Genomic DNA, 21325 nt, shown 5'->3' on the forward strand with positions numbered 1-21325 from the left:
GGGGAAAGGCGCTCAGGGGGCGCGGGGAGGCTCCCGGCCCGGCGCGAGACGCCGCTTGCGGCCGGTCTCCGCCTCGGGGAAGGTAGGACGCAGCAGGGAGGCCCGCGGGGGGCGGCGGCGGCCGGAGACGGTGCCTGCTCGCCCCTGGCGGCGGCGGTGGCGGCGCGGAGCGGGACGCGGCCGCTCTCGTCCCTCCGCCGCAGGCCGAGCGCGGCGGCGGTCGCGTTAGCGCGCGGTGCCGCGTGTCGCACCGGCGCGGAGGTGCCTGAGCGGTGCCGCCGCCCGCGATCCCGCCTCTCGCAGGAGAAGGAAGGACCGGCCGCAGGTGGGGGATTGCGGGGGAGCCCCGCGGAGAGGGGGCGGGGGTGGGAAAGGAGTTTCAGGAGCCGCTGCCCGCCGCGGTGGCGGGCGAGGCGGCAGCCGCCCGCGGTCGCGCCTCAGGTGCCGCGGAGGCGATGCTGCTGCGCCTCGGGCTTTGGGGCGCGCCATGCCCCCGCCGCCGCTTTGACTCCTGAGGGCAAAAATGCCTAATCCGTCATACGTATTTTCTTCTGGAACACATCAGAGTTTCTAAAGTTTTGTGGAGCTTTAAACCGAAGACACACGTAGTACAGGAAATGTTCAAAATTAGAGTACTACTGCTTTGTTATTAAAGATATAAGTCGTATAGCTAGTTGCTGTTACGTAGGGAGACTGTCACACACCTTAGCAGACAGCCTACCTCCTTATCCTGGCTACCGAATGTTATTTTTAAGAACAAAAGTGTTCTTTCTCTCGACCTCCCCTGGTGGGAGGTTGCGGCATGAGGTGTGTCCGTCGCCCTGTTACTACAGCTCTGAGGGGATGTAACGGTGACGCCGGATTCCTTTCCGAGGAAAGGAGTTGTGTTCCAGCACGCTTCCTTGAGCGTGTACAGTATTCTGTTGGAAGTCCCATTGCAAGTGGCCCATTTCTTCTAAAGGGCACAGGCTCTGTGTTGCAAAAAATGGAATTATCCTAATTAATAATTTAAATATCTCAAAATAAATAATGTATACCCAAGAAACCGTAATAGCAAGCATCTTTCTGTTGTTCCTCTCTTACGGAAATAGCAGACTGTTTTAGTGTGAATGAATCCTGACATGATTCTGGAAACTGGGCCAACATATCATTGATTATGCACTTTGAAGAAAAGTGGGAAAAGGTAGAAGATTTACAGTTCTGGAATCTCTCATCAGTGTGCTGTGGCTACAGAACACATTTAGGAAAAAAGCTTTCCAGGAGAGAAGAAAATTCGTCAGCGAGTCCAAATTTAGCAACTGTTTTAGATGCTTGAGTTATTTTATAAAAAGTGTTTTCTAAGAATAACAGCTAGATAACTTCATCTTACTATGTTATGCTTTTTCTGGTGTCTGCCCGTACTGCTTGAAAATATCCCAAGCTTGACTACTTTGTGTAAAAAGGTTACAGTATGCTATAGCTATCTAAATGGATTAGAAATGGCCGCCTAAGTAAACTGGAAGTTGAAACTAGACCTGTGCTTAGCCCTTAGTATATGGATTATAACTTTATCCTGTGGGAAGATGTCCATAGTTTAATCCATGATCAGTATGCTCTGATATGAAGAAGGGCGGTTATCTCATCTGGGTCTCACGTGGCTCTGGGGAAAAAAGGAGGTGAGGTTGGCATCGCCCCTTTGGGGGAGCGGGGATCTATGCAGTTGGATTGCAATGACTGTGTAACCAAACTTTATGAGTCCCATTTTTTACTACAGGTGAGCCAGTCTATGGGTTCACTGCAGCTGAAAAGGGCATTCCTCCTTCTGATTTGGCATGAATGCTCATCTGACCATTGCTGATCAGCTGCAGAATTTATTTGTCTGCTGTTCTAGCTTCTTCAATCCGATGAGTACCAGTGCTAGTGCCAAAAAAAAGAAGGAAGGGCTAAGACAGCAGGAGAGGGAAGGGAAGGTGGGAAACAAGGGCTCTTCATTCAGCAGCAGCGCTCCATTAGATCGGCTTAGCAGTAATGTGAAACTATACTCTTAGATGACAGTAGCCCTGAACTTCATGGCCCACAAAGGACACTAACAGTCATTGTAGTTTTCCCTTTACTGCTGCCCTAAATCTAAAAATGGGCCAACTTTGAGAGCCAGTGTATCCAGAAAGCCTGAGTCAGGCATAATTTTAAAGCCTTCAAGAAGTAAATGTTTTCTTTTTGTTTTCAAGTCATTGACACATTCTTTATGTAACTTCAATCATCCCATTTTCTGATGACTATGTATAACAATTTCAGAGAAAGTTTTGGAAAGAAGGAATATTCTTAATAATACAAGGTAAAGCCCATGATTCTGAAATACTCCTAAGAGTTTGTCAGCTTCTAGATTTACTACTCTCTTTTCTTCCAGTCTTCCATGTAATCGCGAACCATATTATGCAGACCACTGAGTTAGACTCAATAAGCAAAGAACTAGACAAAAATTGCCATATTTATTTGATTGAATTTGCCACTTCTTAGTCATTCAAATTCATTAAATCAATGACAAGTCTGCTGACGTCAAGAGATTTATGTATACTTACTGACTCGTGTTGTTTGAGCTGGAGAGACGATTTTAACATCTGTGATGGGCGTTACGGTGCTGAGGACAGACCTCTGACCTTTCTTACCATTTAGGAGAAATGGTATATATTACTTAAGCAAACTATTCAATTTATGCTCCTTATTTTTATGAAGGGCACTTTTATCAATGCATATGCACCTAAAGAAGGTATTAAATCATAGAGCTGCAGAGTTTAAAAGACTGTACCTGACTTACTGAGTTGTTCCTAGAAGCCTCCAATATAGGAGATTTTGCAGCATGAATAGCTTAATCTATTACCCTTTTAGATAATAAAGGTTTTTTTCCCCCAATATGTAAGATAAATCTGTGTTGCTACTTGAGACATTGTCTTAATGCCCTAAACTGATGCAGAAGACAAGAATCAATCATCCTTTTCATACCAAATCTTTCAATACTGAAAGACATATGCCCAAAGTTTTCTCTTTTTGAGGCTAAAGGAATCTAAGTACTTCAACCTTTTGGTATATTTTGGTATAGGTTATATTTTTGATAACTCTCTTTTTATTTTTCTTGATTGCCTTCAGACTTCTAGGTTTCTCTTTAAATTTTTTTAAGATACACTAAACACAGCTGTTTAGCTCTCATCAGTATTTAGATGGAAAGGATGATTACCTCAGCTTTCCTGGAGGACATTATTTTCTCCTCAGATCTGCTGGTAAAATTGTTTAATTCAGTAGCCTCTGACTAACTGGTTAGCCAGTTAAAAAATTAGATCTTTGTTATTCCCACTGATCTTTAATGAAGCAGATCCTACCAGCAGGCCAGGAAAGATAGTTACTACCAGTATGGAGAATGAGAGCAAGGTGGCCAATGCCAACTATAGCCATTATCACACTTGTTTGTGGAGTGCATCTAAGACTACATTCAAATTTGATTATGAGAAAGTAATATGGAACCATCAAAAGTCTTACTAAAATTGAGATTTATTATGTCTATTCTTTCCTCTTTCTCCATTAAGCCAGTATTTTGTTGAAAAATGAAGAAACTAGACTTCCTAACATAAATTGATTTTGGCACCTTCCTGTATCCAACATGTCTATTACGTAGGTTGCCGAATCTATTTTCAAATCCTCATAGGAATAACAGTCTCCTGTGGTCTGTCATTTTCCTGATTTGTCATCCCCCCCCTTCAAGTTCACTAATAATTAGTATAAAAGCAAATAGAATTAAAAATGTAAGTTCATATAAGCTGGTAAAATGATGCTCAGTAAGTGTAGTAGTTCTTCTTTTAGATGTACCTGTGCACAGTTTTAGAGATGAATTGCACCTGCCAGCAAGCCCTGAGCAAAGTAAATCCTCAGGGGTGATGCAGAATTGTTCCTGAGGTTTAGCTCAGTTGGTTAGAGCATGCTGTTAATAATACCAAGGTTGTGGGTCAATCCCCATATGGGCCACTTGTTTGAGGGTTGGACTAGATGATCTCTCCTTCCAACCTTACCAGTTCTATGACATCTATAACAAGAAGCCCTCAGACTTCCTGAGAGTCAGGGAAATCAGGGGCTGTGCTCAGGAGTGATGGCTCATGCTCACCCCTTCCCATGAATAAACCCACACAAGCTAGTTATTGAAGACTACTGTAATTCAGTGATTGTCTAGGGACTATGCAAAGAGAACAGGCTGTTGAAAAGCGTATTTATTTTGTCTTTCAAATTCAGGAAATGTGACGTTCCGTGCTTTGCCATGGAAAGGATATCAAACCTGGAGTTTAACTAGCCACTAGATGTCAATGTTGCTGTGATGAAAGGCAAATGCAGTCTTATTTGTTTGGCTGATAAAGTAATTTACTCAATTAAAGTAATTTTCCTATGTAGGATGTTACCAAAAAAATCATAGACAACCTCCTACTGTATCCATTATTTCAATAATATCTGTACTATTTTATGCTATTTTGGAATTGCAGTTACCATTTCTAATTATTGTTAGGAAAGTGTCTTTGAAAAAATGGCATCAGTTTGTAAGTTTTTCTCTGTCTTTGAGAATCCCACATCCTTGCATAAGTGACCAAAATAATTTATATTGCCTTCTATTTATCAGTAGGATAGACCAGTGATAATAACATGATATCTAATCCTATTACAAGAGTATTAAATTTCCTAAATTCCAATTTTCCTCTCAGTTATTCCTGGGTAACACCATTGGAGACCAATGTCAAAAACACCAAATAGGGACAGATTTTTAGAACACTACCCGTTCAAAAATGATAAACAATTTGGCAAACTTGGTTCCTGTGAAAATCTGGCCCCAGTTTTGTGTAACTAAAGGCAGGGCTGCAAAATGATGGTATTTTAGGTTATGTAAAGTAGAATCAGACCCATATACTTTCATTATTCCAGGCTCCTGTGCATTTAGAGTAAAAAATCACTGCAAAACATCACAGTTACTTATGGGCTAATGCACTTTCAGACTTTTGTCTGAAGGCAATGGTTCCAGTGGCCAGCTACAGAGCACTTAACTTTGGTCTTACAGACCACAGTTTGGGAACTAGTTTTGTGACCAGTAATGCGAAACTCAAGAAGAGAATTGTCCACATTTCAAGTTCCATGTTAAGCTATTAGGACAAAAAATAAAAGACTTTTTTTAAAAATGGAGCTGAACTTTCAGTTGCTCTGAAAATCTTTAAGAAGCAAAATATGAGCAATCTGCACTGTCATTCTTAGCTGGTCGATTTGGTAGATAGAATCCCAGTTTAGACCACATTCTAAAAAATATGGCCTAAACTGAATTAATCTATTAGCTCCACTTACTTTGATGGAGCTAAGACACCTCAACTTCAAGCACAATTCACAAAATATATTTTTTGTTGTTGTTGGCAGAGTAACAACCTTAATCTTCATTCTTTTGGATGATAGTTGAAATCATGCTCAGCATATTTTTTGATGGTAGTGTTACTTATCCTGTTAATATGCTAATGAATCACATAAATGTTAAGAATTATGACTGTCTTAATTTCGAATATTTATTTGAGATTTCTTGACTATGAATATAGAGTTGTGTAAGAATTTTAAACATAATATCTTGAAAACCAGATTGTCTCATTCATTCATTCATTCAGTGGCACTTAAGGAACATTCCTAGCAATAACCTGGATCCTAAAAGTTTTGGGAACTTTCCAGAACCAAGAAAAATTGTTAAAATAAACTAGGCTGCCAGTCCTTGTTAATATTTATACCATAAATAGTGCCAGTATACCCCTATAAGGACTAACTGATTCAGCTATGGAAATAATAAAGCAGACTTTCATCAAAAATAATTATTGGAAGTAACCTACCCTATTATTGCTACAATATTTTTCAGCAAAAAAGTAAAGAATTTTAGCTAGTAAGTCTTCTAAAGATTTAAAGAGGTAGATTCTAAAGATTCAACAGATTCTAAAGATTTAAAGATGTAGAATATTGTCTGTTGTCCTTTAATTCCCATGGTCTGTGCCATATTTGTTGTGTGGCAAGTGATTTTGGTCTCTAGAGCTTGCAGTCTGGCAGCTATGCTTGGAACAAAATCCACTAAAAGATTACGCACACATGAAGGCATGCATAAACAAGTGTCATGGTTTTAAGCTGTCAAGAATTTAATTAAAATATAATTATCAATGTGCACAAAATAGTTTTTCTTTGTTTTATCAGTCTGCATTGAAATCAGTGGAATACAGAAAGTAGCCCCTCCAGAGTGTTCCAGTTTTCATTTGAGAAGATTTTAGAAGTGCATTATGCTTAAAATCCACAAGGTATGAACATTTTCCTAAGAAAGCAAAGAATGCTTAATCCTAGTTTTATGTCTAAATCTGTTAGGTGGAAATGGCTGATGGTATTTGCATACATAAATCCAAGAGAAGAGTAAATCTACTTTTCCAGTTTGATATCAGAGTTGTTATATAATAGGGAAAAATGAAAGAACATAATTAGCACAGAGACAAGGAAAATAAGGTGAGGTGGAATATATAAAAAACTCAAGCACTGTAACTGTAGTATTTATTCTCTTTAAATTGTATTGTATCCTGCTAGACTTCTTTTGTGAAAGTAAAATGAGTATGTGAGCAAGGTTACAGCCCATTGCATGTTTAAATCATAGTGAAAAATATATCTATTCCCTTGTCTCTTGATACATACGCAATTTTGTGCATTGTCTACTATGTATTTATTTATTAATAATTTACTTAAAATGAAAATTGAGGGAAGGTAGAAATCATTTACTGTTGAATGTATGGAATCTAAAGACTTTAATATATATATGGACTTGGAATTGAGTCTGGCACAGGATGTCAAGGACAATAGGAAGGGCTTCTTCAAATACATCAGCAGCAAGAGGAGGGCTAGGGAAAATGTGGGCCTGCTACTGAATGGGACGGGGGCCTGGTGACGGGATACAGCGAAGGCAGAATTACTGAATTCCTTCTTTGCTTCAGTCTTCACTGCTAAGGGCAGCCCACAGGAATCCTGAAGCCTGGACATGAGGGAGAAAGTCCAGAGAAGGGAAGACTTTCCTTTGATTGAGGAGGACAGGATTAGAGACCTTCTGGGCAGGCTAGACATCCACAAATCTATGGGCCCGGATGGGATGCACCCACGGGTACTGAGGGAGCTGGCGGATGTTGTTGCAAGGCCGCTCTCCATCATCTTTGAAAGGTCCTGGAGAACTGGAGAGGTGCCTGAGGACTGGAAGAAAGCCAGTGTCACTCCAGTCTTCAAGAAGGGTGAGAAGGAGGACCCAGGCAACTGCAGGCCAGTCAGCCTCATCTCCATCCCTGGAAAGGTGATGGAACAGCTCATTCTGGATGTTATCTCCAGACACGGAAGAGAAGAAGGTGATCAGGAGTAGCCAGCATGGGGAAATCCTGCTTAACCAACCTGATAGCCTTCTATGATGGAATGACTGGCTGGGTAAATGAGGGGAGAGCATTGTACGTTGTGTACCTTGACTTCAGCAAGGCTTTTGACACTGTCTCCCATAACATCCTCCTAGAGAAGCTCTGGAAGTGTGGGTTAGATGAGTGGACAGTGAAGTGGATTGAGAACTGGCTGAAAGGCAGAGCTCAGAGGGTTGTCATCAGTGGCGTGGAGTCTAGTTGGAGGCCTGTGGCTAGTGGCATCTCCCAGGGCTCAGTACTGGGTCCCATCCTGTTCAACTTTTTCATCAATGACCTGGATGAGGGGACGGAGTGCCTCCTCAGCAAGTTTGCTGATGATACCAAGCTGGAAGGAGTGGCTGACACATCAGAGGGCTGTGCTGCCATACAGAGAGACCTGGACAGGCTGGAGAGCTGGGCGGGGAGAAACTTCATGAGGTTCAACAAGGGCAAGTGCAGAGTCCTACACCTAGGGAAAAATAACCCTAGGCACCAGTACAAGCTAGGGGCTGACCTGCTGGAGAGCAGCTCTGCAGAGAAAGACCTGGGAGTGCTGGTGGATGGCAGATTGACCATGACCAGCAATGTGCCTTTGTGGCCAAGAAGGCCAATGGTCTCCTGGGGTGCCTTGTGAAGAGTGTTGCCAGCAGGTCGAGGGAGGTGATCCTGCCCCTCTGCTCAGCCCTGCTGAGGCCTCATCTTGAGTGCTATGTCCAGTTCTGGGCTCCCCAGGACAAGAGACACATGGAGCTACTGGAGAGAGTCCAACATAGGGCTACAAAGATGATCAGAGGGCTGGAGCACCTGCCCTACAAGGAATGGCTGCGAGAGCTGGGCCTGTTTAGCCTGGGGAAGAGAAGCCTGAGGGGGGGATCTTATCAATGTGTACAAGTACCTGAAGGAAGGGTGTCAAGGGGACGGGGACAAACTCTTTTCAGTTGTCCCGTGTGACAGGACAAGAGGCAACGGGCAGAAATTGAAGCACAGGCAGTTCCGCCTGAACGTGAGGGGGAATTTCTTCCCTGTGAGAGTGATGGAGCCCTGGCACAGGCTGCCCAGAGAGGTTGTGGAGTCTCCTTCTCAGGAGATCTTCAAGGCCTGCCTGGATGCAACCCTGTCTACCATGCCTAGGTGACCCTACTGAGCAGGGGGTTTGGACTAGATGATCTCCAGAGGTCCCTTCCAACCTTACTGATTCTATGATTCTATGATATATAAACAGATGAGTGACAGATCAGTGTCTTCTCAGTAGTAGCAAGTCAATATGTATGCCATTTGTTTCTTAAGCTGGTACACTGATAGTGCACCTAGTGCTATAAAAAACCTTGAAAAGATACGGTGCCTCAGATTCTGCAGTCTAAGATAGAATGTAATAGAGAAATAAGGTCTCATTCCTGTATGTGCATTTGTTCCAGATAACACCTCTGTTTTCCGAGATGTGTTGTGCCTTAGCTTAAGCAAAAGTTGAGGTCTTAATCCAGGAATCGAAAAGGTCAGTTCTGCAGCCTGTACTATGCAGCTGGTCAGGCATGTTCATCACAATGTTTTCTGCCGATTGTCTTAAGAAAATATTAAAATATTTCATAGCAGAAACCATGGGCAATATACCATGGGATGGTCAAGTCTTTGGAATCATACATGTGTAAGAGCATAATAAGGCATAATGATGACAGAATCAGTCATTATTCCACTTAGGATTTCAGTCAGTTATTCCAAGAGTAATTCTAAGAGTAGCAGTAAAAAAAAAACAGTAAAAATTTAAATGGTAAAGTAGTACAGTAACAGTGTTTAGAGGCTCGGAGTATCATGTTGAAGTTATCAGTAGCTGACCGTCCCCTGGAAACTGAAGGACACAGGGATATAAAGAGGCTGCTCAGTGCAGTGGAGTGGAGTGAATCAGTAAACATTTCTTTTTTCACTTTTTTACAAACACACTTATACTGTGGGCCCTCATTTAATACTATCCATTAGGCTAGAACTGATCTTATGTTAGTAGGAGTATTGCCAGATTTTGGAAATAATAGGGGTTATATTTCAAATTAAATACAATTTGGGGTTATTTAATGACAAAAGTCACTCAGACATAAAATACTGGAATATTATCTAGGATAATAGAAAGTATTTCTAGGACACTATTCATTCTATGGCACCTAAGTGGAAAGGGAAAGATAACTACCCTAAATGAGAACAATTAGTCTAACTTAATTAAAAATATCAAATTGCATTCTTTATAGCCAGCAACAGAGAGTTGCACAAGATCCACAACTTTAAGAGTAAAAATTACAGACTCACAAAATTGCTGAGGAAAGTGTCTATAGTAGGAAAAAAGAAATATTCAGGCTTCGGGGAGAATCTGCTACTTGCTGAAACCACATTCAATTTGCAAGCAGTATATTAAAATGTTAAGTTACATATCTAGATGACTGCCTCTCTTGAATAGAAATAAAAGATAACCACATGAAAGATAAGGGTCAAGACTTTAAGTGGGATTTAAGTGAAACACCATTTCCTTTAGCGTATAATGGAATTGTCTCTCAAATCTACATTACGCTGTCCTCAGACATACAGTCCTTAAAAGTTGCAGTGTGTTATTTAAAGTTGTATTACCATCAGTTTTAATATATTTAATGCAATCTTGTTTTAGTCAATCCGTGCCACCGTTTTCACTTTTTTGAACCCCAGCCTTAACAGACTCAGTATTCAGCACATTTTGATAATCGGAGTCTGTTCACAAAAGGAAAATATTCTTCTGATTACCTCATTTAACTTAGGCATAATACATCCATAAATCCATAAATTTTAAAAATCAGGAGAATTTGTATCTAGAGAGAAAACATTAAATCAGTTCCTTATACAGGACTCCGGAAGCATGCATGCACAGTAATGAATTTCTCATTACATCATCTTTTTCATACAAACAGTTTTCTATTAAGTCTCTACTTTTCATTGTAATTTTCTAAAAATCAGCTAATTTTGGAGAAGATGAAAGTAACTGAGTAAGCTTAAGGTATTCAGTATACAGAAATTAACCTGATATTTGGGAGCTTATGTATACTGTGGAATGAAACTCATTTCAGTTTTTTGTTTTGCCATGTTTCTGGTAGCAGTTACTTTAATGAGCTATATTTTGCCATCCATTCATTTTTGCAATTTACCCTTCAACCAACGTATTTTCCCATGAAATTCAAGCTCAGACTGTCCTTACTTGGAAGCAAGTCTTACTCAGATGCTCTTATCTCCATTAATCTAATCTTCATTATCCTGAAAGGATGCAACCTGTGATATTCTAATTTATGAAAGTAATTTCTAAAAGTTGGAAAATATTTTAAGATGCTTCTAACCATAGAGGACAGAGATAACTATGTTTTAAAGACAGTCCTCGAAATTTCCATATTGTCAATGTTGGCAAAATAAAATCTTTCCTGTAATTCCAAAACGTTTTTGGCAGACAGATTATGAAAACAGATTTGATAACCTTAAAAATCAAATGATACTTATCTCTAGCACATTTTGCTGTTTTAGGCAGTATATTAGTTGGAAAGTTATATGTAAGCATATATTCATTCACATTATCCATTACTTTGTGACAGGCAGGTAACTTCCAAAATTGCCATTAGCTTTGTCAGCAGTGTCAGAGGACACACTGCCAGAAGTCCAGACCAACTGATCGTAATGCAATTTTTAGATGTAGTTTCACTGCTGTCAATGAACATTGCTGGTAATTGAACACTCAATGAGTTATCCTTTCAGCTCTACAGTAAGAACAACCATTGGAAGGATTTTTATATTTTCCTGCTTTGAGACATCAATGTCTCCAGAAAAATATGTCCTTACAACAAAATGTTAAACTGCTTTCACAGCCAAAGATAAGCTAGTGGGCTACTAATACGGGAAGGTATTGTGGTACAGTGATCTAACATTAAAGTTTAAAAAACAAAGGCTCAAACTTGTGGCCACATCCACAATTTTTGTTTCAGGTTTGCAGTTCAGTGCAGTCTTAGAGCAACATAAATACCCCCGTGTTGGAGCCTGAGAATCCTTCAGAAAGGGCATCACAGCCCAGGTGTCACATAGTACTACAGCTGCCCCGGGGCCGCATCCGCGTGGATCTCTGTCCTCCACAAGCAGGGGTTTAGCTGTCTTCCTAACATCACGCATTCTGAATCTATAGCAACCCTCCTGCGATATGTGAAGCTATTTTTAGCATCAGGGCAGCCTTGAAATGCAGCAGGTAAAGCATGAGAGGAATGAATAAGCGGTTGTGGTGCTAGCCTATGAATGGAAACTATATATATCTCTCTCCCTCTCTCTCCCTCTTTCTCTCTCTCTCTCTCTTTCACTCTCTCGCTCTCTCTCTAAAAAAATACATATATATACATATATATTTATTTATAAAGGTATAAAGGGAAGTCTGCCTCCCAGAAGGGGAGGCAGAAGTATCAGAAACATGTAATAGAGCATTATTGCTACTTCTACTATTGCAGATAATCTGAGTGGTTATCTGTCTTTCAGATCGTTTTGTTTAGGAAGGTAAATTGTTCATGTAATCAGGTATCTTTGATTCAGTTTTTATTTACAAGGAATGTATAGCGTTCATTTCTCTGACTGAAGAGCAAGTCAAATAGCAGGAGACCATTTGCAGCTCTAAGAAGTTCCCTCTAGAGGCTTTTCTCAGGACCTTACTTCCAATGCCCATCCAGGCGCTCTCTGATGTTTCTACTGCTCTCTCTGTGAATTCTGTTTTTTTCATTCTTCTCTCTTTCTTTCATATATTCATCCATTTGCTTCAAAAAATGCTTAGGAAAAAGCCATGTATGCCTTTGTTTAATCAGGAGTATGTGTCATTGGTTTAACTGGGGAGCTGTATTGCTTCATAAAAGAGGTTATTCTCACTGATATATTATGTTGAGACTGGGAGTTAGGCTCTCCAGTTTAATGAGTCTTTGCCTAAATCACAAGGGCAGCAACAGTGGAAACTTATGGATGCCTAATAGCAAAAAAAAGTTGTCTGTATGGAATTTGAATTATTATTTTAGAAAAGTGATACATAAGAAGCATTGCAAGTCCAAAATCTGAAAGTCTTAACTATTATCATACTCAAGATAGGAAAATCCCCTAGCTTCTGAGCAATCATAACTAAAACATGCATCTCCCTGCTGCTAGAGAATGAAAATTGCATTAAATATTATTGCCAGTTCTTAGATAGGATATTGTGTTGGTTTTGGTCCGCCACTGCAGAGGGAGAGAGCCAAACAGCCAAAGGAGCAAATCCTTTCCTAAAGCTGTACTGAGTAATAGCGTGTTGGCACATAAACTGAGAGAGATGTGATAGACGTCATCAGCTCTCTGAATTCTCCTCTAGAGGGGATGGTTTTGTAAGGAAGAGGGACAGCGGAATTCGTGTCGGTGCTGTATCATGTTTTATGTAGAATTTGTGTTGGGCTTTGTACAGTAAGAATACGTCCACTCATCTGGTGGGGTGGGGTTTCTGGCAGATCTAATCTTTGCTAAGGGTAAAAGGGATTAATTTTTAAGGAAATAAGGCATTTCTCCAAATTTCTTAAAGTGTTAAGAACAATAAATGCAATAAAATACACTTGTGGAGCTGTCAGCAATGATCCCTTAAAGTCCATCAGTCCTAGTCCAAATCCCAGCATTTTGATTAGCAATCATGAAACAGGAATATGTGTTTGATGAGCCATATCCTTCTCCGAATGTAATTTATTATACCAGTGGCACTCCAACAAGGCTTTTACTTGAACTATTTGAGTGACTTCAGTGGGGCTAAGATTTCTTTCATTGTGAATTATTCAGGGCTTAGTCAGAAACCTTTTGTTTTTAATGACTAAAGATTCTCTCCTTAGAAGCCAATTACCTCTGCCATGTAACAAATACATTTCATATTTACATTTAAATAAATAATATTTAAGTTAGTTTGTCTGCAAAATGATAAAATTCAATACAAATGTATAAAGGTTGAAATAATGTTGCAGGGACTCAATGACGTGAAAAAAATATAGAAGGTCAATGTAAAATAGCACATGTCAAGGAAAGGATTTTATAACATGCCGTCTGTTTTTAATTAGCATCTTGGCAAACTGGAGGAGCTCAATTTTTTTTTCCATGAAGAAATGTATTATAGACTTTTCTTGCTGCCAATTAAATGGCGGTTAGCTACAATGACAGTGCTAGGTGTTCTAGGTCTGTGGAAAGCACTTGATCGTGCTAGGGAATTTTGGACTTACTGTTTGCGATATGAGGTTCTTACTGGACTGAATTTTCAATTGCTCTGTATTTTTGCTGGAGGCATGAAAGATACCTCCTATAAACAACTGCTAAATTCATGAATAGTTAGCAGAAGGGCTGGCAGACTGACAATCAAAATTACCAAGTGTCTGTTAGTATAAGCCTCCTGAGGGTCTGTCCTCTAGCTAGAGGGTAACTTAAACAAGACTATCTAAATACTAAGGCATTTTATGAAGTTCATATTTTGTCCTGCTTGGTCTTGACTGAAATGTCACAATTTAAATATTTGTGAACATTATCCCGGCATGATGCTATTTTACAGTGAGTTTTATGTTTGCAAAAATGAGGCACAGTTCCACAGACACCTCTCAGCAGTCAACACCAGTCTAGTAGTTCCTGTCCCCCATCACTTGTTTCCATCCTAACACTAGAAACAGTTGTAGATGAAAAATAATATATAGAGAAGACTCTGTGGAACCCCAGCCTGAGTAAATTAATAGTGCTTCTTGTTTCATTGGAAAACCAATACATTGTCCAGGGTCATGCCAGATTGGATGTGGTTTCCAGGAGCTTAACAAACTTTCTAGCAGATCTGGCCTTTTTTCAGTTATCAAACTGTGTATCTGATTACCAGCTAGCTATTTCACCCTAGGTTTAAAGGTGCCTCTTATGGTAGGACAGCTGAGGTGGGAGTACACCTTTGTCCTGAGGTTGCAACTAGCAACTCAGTCTGGTTTACCAGGTTGGAGCTATCTCACTCACATAGCTAACAGCTTTCCAAAGGGTATGGCCCTTTCTTCCCCTTTGGCCCAGCTGGGGTTTCCATCTCTCCCTGCTGAACATCACCACTGGACTCCACTGGGAGCCAGTTCACCCTTCAGAAAACTTTTTGCACTCATTGTGGTTCAAGGAGTTTTCTGCCAGTTTACCTCCCGGAGCTTATTCCCAGGACAGGAAAGTGAGCTGCAGTAGCGATGCAGAGGAAGCAGCAAGAGCCTGCAGCCTCTTGGCTGATGCTTTCCGCATGAGGTGGCTGTGAGATGAGCTTTGAAGGTGCAGTTCCTCATGGCGCCGAATCTTTTTCAAGGTGTTGCCAGAAGGGATGGTCCAAAATCCCTCTTCCTTGTGCATCAGGTCTGGTGATCATGTTACTGCAAGGTGACCCAATTCAGCTTGCTGATCTAATAGAAAACTAACCTGCTTACAAAAATACTAGTATTGCATCACCTTAGGAAAACAGCCAGCTCACAGAAGCACTAAGAAACTACTTGATTAGAGTTAAGCAAGATGTGGGAAATAGAACTGCCCGTTTTGGTGATAGCTTGTACTTGGAGCTGATTAGGTGTCACAGGAAAGTGCCCCTCAAATATGTGTCTCCCTATACATTTTCTTTGACAGCAAAGCCAAAATCCTTGTCCTTTCCCATCCCCAACTGCACATTCTAGCCCTATCAATTCCTGGTTTAGTTTGTCAAGATTTTGATTTGTTTGGAGTTTTATTTAGGTTTTGTTCTTTTACAATTTCATTGATCCAGTTTAGAGATCAGCATTAGAGATAGAAACAGCAATATTGAACTGTGTAGTGAAGGCAGAACCAGGAGGCCATGGAAGAGGGAGCAAGGGAGGAATGTTCACATTAACAAAAGTGTAACACAGGGCTGCATTCTAGTTATCATCATGTCACTTTTATTTGCTTTTCCTGAAAAGACTTGCAAAACATTTTCTTTGAAAGTCACAAGACCGTTTCCCATTACGATGAAGTAACACAGCTTCACATATCCTTGAATTGTGCTTTTTTTTTTTTTTTTTTTTTTTTTTTTTTGCTTTTGAGCTTGTGTGTTTGTTGTTTGCTGTTTTCATTTTTCCCCTATCTCTAGATATCCATTGTCAGCATTTTTGAGGCAAAGCACAGACAACAGAAATGGAGTAGGAATCATTGTATGGGTCTGGAGAAAGGCAGTTAGTTTTTGTAACTGAGCTTATGAGCCTCTTAAAAACCTGAGAAAACAACTGGTCCCAGTGTGCTGGAAAATGGAAGCTGCGAGCTAGGGAAGAGCTGAGGAATCCCAGCTCTAGGATTTATACTGGAATCCAGTTCCATACTGAGGCACAAGAATGACAGCCTGTACGGAAACTGGAAGTGGAAGGTGGAAAACATAAGAGGATCAAGAGGATTTGTGTGGTCTTTCTCATACTGAAGAGCTAATCCAGGAGTAATTGAGGTCATGATCATGTCTGACCTGAAGGATGGTTACTGGATTTTTCTGTCTGATAGTAAGCTCTGTTCTTTTCCTTTACTTACATAAAATAAAGCTATTGCTATGGCAGCATATAGCATGTTATGGCCTGGCCTGGAAGATGGTCAGACCAGCATGAACAATCATCCAGCAGAATGTTTAAAAATATATGTAACGTTAGCAGTACTATCAGTATCAGCTGTACACAGATTATAGATTATATCCTTCAAAATAAGTGTTTTTGGTTTAAAAATCATATAATATCAAAAGACTACATTTTAGATACTTCATATCTAGCTTCTTAGCCTTTGTCACTGTCATTTACCTCTAGATGGCCTAGATTGCTTCCCTGGTCCCTTCCAACCTGAATGATGCTGTAAGCCTTTCAGAAACTACAGGGAGTAGAAATCCTATTGCTTTTGAGTCTCATCTGAGGTAGTTTGTAATATTCTCTACTATTTAAAAACCTGCAATTGAAAATAGAGTGTCAATATGTCCTTAGTTGTAAAAAGCAAAACCTACGCATGGATGAATTTTGCCTAGCTTCTGTTTGGATGAAACACATTGCACATCTGTTTTTCTTAAAGAATGATAATTCAGATTACAGTGCTTCTCTCCTGATGTGTTTTTTTTTTGTCATCTGTCAAACTATTGTATGCCTAAGCCAGTAAACGGAGCTACCTGTACACTTACCCGTATTCTGCATCATTATATAATTTTGTTAAGAGCTGATTCTCTTTAGAGGTGCATTAGTTGTATGTTGATGTAACTCCATGGTGAACTGTGAACTGGCTACTTTATGCAAGGGAGAGGAGGCCACCCTCAGAGGTTTTCTTTCCTTTAAAGTTGGCAGCAATTACAGTAGCAGTTTTCTCAGCCTTTTGACACAGAGATTGGCCTCATTGTTCTACATTTAATGAAACTCTCATGGCATAATAAAGAAGGATATCTGTAATCGCTCTTGTGGATGGGACATGACAAAGTAGGTTAGAAGACCTGTCCAAATAAAAAGTTCTAGGCATCTCTCTAATAATTCTCAAGCTGTTCTGTTCTATGAGCTGTTGTAAAGGCATTTCAAGTTTTATTATATTTAACCTGCAGAAGGCCTCTTCCTGGCAAAGGATCATGGTGCCAGATCCACCAGGAAGCATAGTCTTTTCACAACTATTTAGAATTCAAGACTTAGTTTTGTTTACTGAAAGCGCAGTATTAGTCTCAGCTGCTTTAAATTTGTCATTTGCTGCAGAATTTGTGAAAAGGGTGGCACTCAGAGTAAAAAGAGTCATGAAACATTTGTAGGAGTCTGTGATCTCTAAATCCTTGTGCTCCAAATACAGTATCCAAATGTATCAGTGAAAATATTCTGTTTGTTAGAAGACTCCTGAATTTTTGGGGTGTGATTTTGACTGTTGTACCTCTGTGTGGTAAAATACAGGCCTAACACAAAGCATGGTAAATTTTACTGAAGTCCAGCCATCAGCTTCAGTCGATTTTGGATTAGGCCACATATGTGCCGGCACCTCATACTGAACACAGAAAAGACAACAGAGTTTTACAAGAGCAGGATGAAATAAATGACAACTGTAGTAGCATACATATATGCAAAGGGAAATGTAGTCAGCATGAAACCACAGGAAGCTTATTAAAACTTTGCCATATGTTGGTAATGAAAACATATTGGACTAATGTGAATAGTTAGTGGAGTAGAATTTATCCCTCAAAAATGTATTAAATATATTTTAAAATAATTTTTGGATCTATGTACTGACCTTTTGTGTTTACTTTCCTCAAAGAATTTAGCAAACAGGTTTACTCATAGAAGTATTCATATTTTAACCATATATTCAGGAATATTTGCTAAAAATATATTTTTAGTAAATAATAATAGTAAATGCATTTGTTTGCACTAGAAACCAAGCTGCAAAAGTTGTGCTAAGTCTGGTCTGAAAACAGGAGTAGTACTAGGTGGTGAATAGTACTACTTATGACAACTAGCTAAAGCAGCTTTGGATGTCATATACCTGCATCAAACTTGTTATTAGGTGTTTTATTATTTTCAGAAGTTTTCAGCAAACAATTTGGATACCTTTGATGAAATCAGCTGTTTGATTCCTGCCATAAAGAGAGAATAGGTGGGAAATAATTATTTACTAAGAATTGCTTGCTTGTCTCTAGTCAAAATTAAAAAGGGTAAATATCATAGCTGATTAAGAAAGTATAAGAAATAATAAAATCTGCTGTGCTTAGTGCAATGCTGAATAATTCTCAGCTATTAAAGAAGAGGGTAAAAATTACAAAGATTCCCCACACCAGAAGAGCTTTAAAAAGAAAAAAAACTGTGACAAGCAGGGTCATGTCTCCAAGGAGTAGACTGGCCTCGTTCCATGTTTTTTTGTTTTTGAGGGCTTCCTCTCAGACCTGATTTAGCTAAAAGAAAGCAGCTAAAATAAAAGAGAAAAAGAAAACAAGTAACTGGTAGACATCTCTGCCAAGCTGGTAAGTAAAGGAAAGTGTAGAGCAAATGCTAAAAGAAAACCTACTGGTAGGAGTTAGTAGTTAAGCCTTGAGAGGTTGTAGAGAACAGAGATTACTGCAGTCCTCCGTGTTGCCAGGCTACAGTAGCCACCGAGCAGTAGTGGTAGTAGAGCACAACACGAAATGAACACAGTGTAATTCAGAATTAGCAGTCACAGCTGAGAAAACTGAGTTAGTTTTAAGGATGATTTGCTTGAAAATAAATGCATGTAATGTCTGTATCGCTATATCTAATTCTACCAAAAAGGATCTGCTGGCTTTAGCTAACTAATACCTTGCCAAAGCCAAATTAGAGCTAATACCGGGAGCCAGAAGCACAGTACAAGCTTATCACTGCCCATACTGAGACACGTCTGCCAGCAAGCACCTCCATTGCACTGCAAGGTGAAGATATTTCAATTGAATCGTCAAATAACGAGAAGTCTGTCTAATACAGCAAACCACAGCGCCTCCATCTATCCTTCAAGCCTCGCCGAAAACAGGGAATTGAATTTTGACTCATGTTGTGCCTTATCAGGACCTGAAACACGAGCAAAAAAGAAAACGAGCCAGCAAGGCCCTGGAAGCAGGCCCTCCGATGTGGGCACAGCAGGCAATTGCCTGTTCTGTTGAGCCAGAAAACAAGCGGCGATGGCACAGGAAAAGGGGAAGCCAAACGCTGCAATGGCTCGCGAGCGCGGATGCCGCTGAAAACCCATCAACCAATTTGATTTTAATCTATGTCATGGCAAGAACTAAGGTATTGAGCTGGGCATAAAAGGAGCCTGGAGAATGTAATTTATGCCTCTGTCTTCAAGAACTGTTGTAAATATTCATAATACCTGCAATTTGGGGGAAAAAATAGTTGTTTTGGATTGTAGTTTGGAATAGAAAACTAACTTTCAGGCAGTTTTCTGCATGGATAAAATTAGAATCAGGTTACTGTTCTGCTGCAGAATGTGCTTTTGTTACTGAAAAACTGCTAGGGCGCAAAGTTTCCAGGAGGTACACAGTGTTGCTGGAGTATAAACTAAAAAGAAATGCCTAGGTAATTGATGGTGGATTTCAGTGAATGAGCTTAAAAACTGAGACACGGGGTTTCACCATCAATGGCAAAGTATTGCCATGGCAATGGGTAGCTTTGCCAGAAGAAAACAAACAAGCAGCAGCAGGCCTTTTCTCTCGCAGCGAAAACCTTAGCGAATTTGCTGTCCTCACCTCAGCAGAGGTCTGCGCCGCGCGACGTCCCGGAGGGGCCAGCTCCCGAGGCGGGAAGGGCGAGCGCCGCCGGGCCCGCCGCCGTCTCAGTACCGCCCTTACCTCGTTCCCAGAGCAAGGAGCAACCTTCGTGCCCATGGGAAGGCAGCACCGTTTGCCTGGTAATGATTTCAGTGCTTCGGTTACCGTAATCCTGTGCCGTTTGCTTCTAGCGGGTGGAGGGGCTCCGCGTTACAGCGGCTCCGCGTCGCTCCTGGCCGAAGTCAGCCCTGCTTCAGGAGAGGCAGCTGACACGGAAGATTTTCTCAGGAGCAAAAACGTGGGCCCCGCGCTCGAGTTAATAAAGAGCTTTTTCTAAAAAAACGAAAGCCTGGAGAGAGCGAGAGAGCTCTGCGGAGGCGAGAGCTGCCTTTTCGCCCCCGGCCGGGTGCGTGGAGGGCGCAGGGCTGATGCCGAGCGCTGGGCTCGTCTCCCAGCAGAGCCTCCGAAAGCTTTGGGCACCTTCCCAGGCACCGCGAGCGCCTCGGACGACGCGGTTCCCACCGCTTGGCGTGAGCTCGGTGGGTGCCGAGCCGCCTCTCCGCCCCGGCGAGACGGAGTTCAGCCGCAGGCCGCGCGAGGATGCACTGTCAGTGGGGGCCTCCCCAGCATCCATACACCAAATTTCTTGCAGTTTTGCAGGCTGCTGTCCCTCTTCGTCATCTTCCACATGTAGTATCTGAAATTCCTGCTGGGCACACATGTCTGGGTATGTGCTAGGGCTTTGTTGGGACCGCTTTTGAGGAAGAAAGACACAAACAGCGTTAAACTTTCTGTACCATCAGGTTGATGCTTGTATAATGCTGTCGCTCTCACTGAGGAGGCGTTAAGACCTATTAAAGTTTGCAAAACTCTTCTAATGGGAACCTTATATCAAATATATGTATATATATCCTGTACGGATTTCCAGCTAGGTGGCATTCATTAGTTTTGTCTTACCATTCTTTATGTTGTAACACTTTGGTGCTGCTTATCTTTTATAAGTGCCTATAAAATATTTGATACAGTTTACTGTAAAGACTTCAGGGTGAGGACTGCGACTTAGAGCATTTGCACCCAGTGCTACTCCCAGTTGCAGCCTCCAGCAGTGTTGTAAGGACTCATTATTGCCATCAAGATTTGTCCCTGTCCTGTCATTTTTCAAATAAGGTCCATTCTTAACTGTAGCTGTAATATAGCTAGTGTTTAAATAACATTTTCTTTCATGTAAAATGATCTAACCAGTCTCCAAGCAAATAAATTTTTGAACTTGAATTTTTTAATTAGTATCATCCGTTCTGAACAGTGCTTGATCCACTTTATTTAACAAGCTCAGAAAACATGCACCAAATAAGTGGGTTTTTTTCCTTAAAATTGCAGTTTGAAGGCTATTTTGCATGACAAAATATTTTGTTTAGGAATGACAGTTGTAGGCATTCTCTCATACATTGTAATATTTTCCGTGTGTGGCAGCTTATTTTTCAGTGGTACAAATATGTGCAATAAGGGCTAAGGATAAAAATTAATCTAACAGCTTTTGCAGCAATGCTTTTGATGGTTTCCCCCGATTCATTTTCCAGGAGATACTGGCTTTAGTTCTGCTGCTGCTTGCAGTATGGAAAGCACAATTCTCAGAGGTTCAGGAGGTTGTAGG

General features: G+C 40.7%; 1 protein-coding gene across 3 annotated transcripts in view; it reads left to right on the top strand.

Annotated features, from left to right (window-relative positions):
- Window positions 1-65: 65 nt before the first annotated feature.
- The window catches only part of LGI1 (leucine rich glioma inactivated 1), a 34345-nt gene continuing 13085 nt past the window's right edge, over window positions 66-21325 (top strand). The window contains exons 1-2 of one of the 3 annotated variants that reach the window (XM_062579863.1): window positions 309-325; window positions 19662-19814. The gene's annotated coding sequence lies outside the window, so the exon portion shown is untranslated. Of the gene's footprint in view, window positions 83-260; window positions 326-19661; window positions 19815-21325 lie in introns of those variants that run through there. The other 2 variants (XM_062579864.1, XM_062579866.1) reach the window with 2 other exon arrangements.

This window comes from Rhea pennata, chromosome 7, assembly GCF_028389875.1.
Source record: "Rhea pennata isolate bPtePen1 chromosome 7, bPtePen1.pri, whole genome shotgun sequence".
Taxonomy (NCBI): Eukaryota; Metazoa; Chordata; class Aves; order Rheiformes; family Rheidae; genus Rhea; species Rhea pennata.